At 35.8% G+C, this 3,803-nt stretch overlaps 1 protein-coding gene across 1 annotated transcript in view; it reads left to right on the top strand.

The window, feature by feature from the left end:
• The window catches only part of LOC148956672 (uncharacterized), a 75,143-nt gene that overhangs the window by 51,491 nt on the left and 19,849 nt on the right, over positions 1-3,803 (top strand). The gene's annotated exons all lie outside the window — the stretch shown is intronic.

Below are 3,803 nucleotides of genomic sequence, written 5' to 3'. Positions count from 1 at the left end.
ATAATAATTTTTACAATTACATTTTAACTTAACTTAATGAAAGTACCTGCAAAAATGAGTTATAAATTATCGCTTTAAAACTTATTAATAAATTGTCACTCATGTGTCCTCCTTTTTTCCCATGATTTATCTATGAAAAGCGATCTCTTAAAAATAAAATGGTTTGCTCTCTACTAGGTCCTAGCTAAAAAAAAAGAAAAGAAAAAAAAAGGCTTTTTCCTATGTATGAAATGACCTTCCCCAATCGCAATTTAAAAACGAAGATAACCGAAAAAATATATGCCGACGTATCTACTAATTTCATATTTATTTTTTTGTTTTTACAGGACTTACGCATGATGTCAAAAATTCTTTAGGTATTCGTAATCTTTAAATTGAAACATAATCTAGCTGCTCAAGAATACCATTCCAAGAAATTTACTTGCCTACCCTCTATGGTTGGTATTTCTTGGTTAACAATGTCCTACCATTCTAGCCCTGACGTTTAGAACCATTTGATGAATACAAGCTAAACAATTCTTTACATCTTGCATCCTATTAGGTATATGGAAATTATCTAAATAACCTCAATGTGCACCAAGGATAAACTAAGATTCAGGCTCGGAATTTATTCCGGTGATGAGATCATGCGAAAGTGTATCTGAGACAATCCATTTAAGAAGAAGAATAGTGCTAACCTTATTTGCCCCCAGAAAACTTCCTTTGGATAATTCCCTCTCTCAACCCCCACACGCAAAATTGAGCAGCCACAGAGAATGTGATATAAAGAAAAGAAAGATCTTGAAATATTCTACCAGTTTTCCAAAATATAGGCAAAAAATGTGGTAGTTTATAGAATGTCTAGTATTTATTTCTACATTTTTATTTTAATTTAATTCTCTTTTTTCCAGGTTTCTAGAGGTTGATTTATCATAGCAGGGTAAGATAAAGTTTAATATTAGGGCTGTGGGTGATATAAACCCTAATGGTAAACTTATTTGACATTTTGATGTTGTAGAACAAAATAGATATCTCAAAATTTGATTCGATATCATAGGGTCTAGAGGAGGGTTGGATAGCAGAAAAGAAACCGAGAAAGATGCTGAGTGCCCTTCATTATCTTTCGGCCTTTAAAAAGAGCACAAAAACTTTAAGTTTCCATTCGAATGATCTACTCCTAAGTTTTTAAAATAGCCCGCCCCTATGTTTCAAGTGGTTTGAAAAAAAAACTTTTCCGATCCTTTTTTCGTCTGCATTTTGAGGGGATGCAATATTTTTTCCTTCTACATTGGGGTCCCCTTAGCCTAAAGTTTCATATAAGTTTCAGGCCAATTAAAAAAATTTGCGCATTTTTTTAGTCTCCTTTGTCAGAGGAGGGGCTAATTTAAAAGTGACCAATCCTTTCAATAATTTCTTTGTACATTCGTCCCCTAGGTTCAAGGACTTACGGCTGTAAGTTTCAAATTAATTAGGAAAAAAATGTGTTGGCTCATTCCCAGACATCTAACTCCTCTCCCTTCCCACAAAAAAAATAGATGGTCTCTTTGACCAAGAATATAATCCCTGAAAGTTTCTTACTTCTGGTTTTCCAAGATCAAACTTGTCCTCCTTTTTTTTCACTATAAAACATATCTGTAAAAAATTGACAACTCGTATAATTTACAGCTCTTATTTCAGGGGCTTCGGGGGTTATGTCATCTTTAGATGCGAACTTATAGATATTTTCAACTATTCTGAACAAAATGGGAATCTCGAAATGTTGATCAGATGTTCTATGGTGTAACAAAAGGACCAGACATAAAAAAAAAAAAAATTAGGACAGTGGATGGTTGCTCTCCAATCACTTTTCACTTTAAAATGCTACTAGAGCTCTCAATTCCCGATCGACTGAACATCCTGCGAAGTTTCTACGACCAAGAGGGGGGCAGTCCCCCTTCTATACAGAATACATTCTTCTCATTTTTGGGGTTTTATGACGTAGACCAGAAATAGTCCCAGAAATCAAGAGGTATTAAGTATCAATTTCTACATCCCCCCTTCCGTAGAATTAATTTGGTACTTATCTAAAGATTCATTTAGAGGTAAGATTTTTAGCATCAAAATACATTCCTTGAGGTATCTGCACCCCCCCCCCCTCACCTACAAAACGATCCTCCACCCCTTCTTCATATTAGCTGATGCGCACGTACACATGGTTGGATATTATTTTATGAAATGTGAAGCAAATTATTTTTGTTAAATGAACTTTTTAAATACATGTTAGAAACATTTTTCTGCAATAAGAAGGGAGGTATCACCCCGGAGCATGTTTATTCAGACTTAGTCCGAATGAAGGGAGATGAGAGATTGATTCCGTCTCCCCTTTCTCGCCCTTCCTATATTCATCTGAAGGCTTGTGGGGATTTGACACTTCAATTGGGGCCTTCAAATGTGCTCTTTTATGCGTCTGGCCCCCTCTCCACCCTCCGCCTGAACAAAGGCTTACCACCCCTCCTTCATAATAGTTAATGCACAATTATTCACTTTTTTAATTTATCTGATTTGTCTTAATTTCCCTTTGGTTGCTTAATTTTACATCTGGGGAGGAATTTTCCAAAGAGGAATTGTCGAGGGTGTTGATGGTAGAAGCAGTGCACTAATTGTGTTTATTTGCACAATTGTGCGATTAAAATTATAAAGATTTCCGATGGTTGTTACTACGTAACGAAGTACGCTGGTTGTCGAAAGGTGCATGTTTGACAAGGTTTTATTCACTTTTTGAATCAGTTTTAGAGTTTCTGGAAAGTAAACATCCAGGTTTAAAAGAACGCTTGATCAACTTGGAAACTGACATCGCGTGTATGACAGACGTTTTTTTTTTTTAACTAAAAATGACATTCAATTACAAAGAGACAGCCTCAATTTAATAAAACAGGTTGTAACTTCAGCTTTTTGGGGGAATTGCAATATATGAAGCAAAATATTAGTCAGCGTGAATTCTCTCAGTTTTCAAACTTAACACAGGTTGAATGCCTTGATGAGGACATTTACTTTCAACAATTTGTTGTTCGATGGAAATGCTACCATGGATCTAAATCTATTTGATGAAACGGGAGCGGGGCATATGATATTATACGAGAGACTACTCAGGTTAGCACTGATGAGGAGCTGAAGGATTAAAAAAAAGGTATCAAACATTTTGGCTGCAAACATTGGATGTAGGCAGAAATACCCAAAAAATATCATATGTCCTTGGCTGTGGGGAATTGTGAAAAAGTTTTTGATAGCTTTTCCTCGTCAGTTCTTGTCGAGATCAACTAAAAAAACGAGTTTTTTTTAACTGAAAGTAAGGAGCGACATTAAAACTTAAAAAAAACTGAAATTATTCCGTATATGAAAGGGGCTGTCCCCTCCTCAACGCCTCGCTCTTTACGCTAAAGTTTGACTCTGTCTCACAGCTTTATTTTTTAAAACAATAAAAAACTTTAGCGTAAAGAGCGAGGTGTTAAGGAAGGGACAGCCCCTTTCATATACGAAATAATTTTTGTTCGTTTTAAGTTTTAATGTCGCTCCTTACTTTCAGTTAAAAAGAACTTGTTTTTTTAGTTAATTACCATACAAGAGTAACAATCACTTGAGTGATTCTCGGCCATCGCCAGAACATATGTATATACCATATGAAAATTTATCATATGATCCCTTTACCTACATTAGTAAATTCTCGAAACGTCACTCACACACTTTCTGAGGTGCCCATTATTTATATTGATCAGAGTCGTTTCTTGAAGGGGTCAACCGGGTGAGCTGCCCCAGGCGCAGTAGCTGGGGGGAAGGTTTAGGGGCGG

The sequence above is a fragment of the Artemia sp. Qi Xiang Cuo genome, chromosome 1, assembly GCF_049724085.1.
Source record: "Artemia sp. Qi Xiang Cuo chromosome 1, ASM4972408v1, whole genome shotgun sequence".
NCBI lineage: Eukaryota > Metazoa > Arthropoda > Branchiopoda > Anostraca > Artemiidae > Artemia > Artemia sp. Qi Xiang Cuo.
This window is presented reverse-complemented; position numbering and strand designations above follow the sequence as displayed.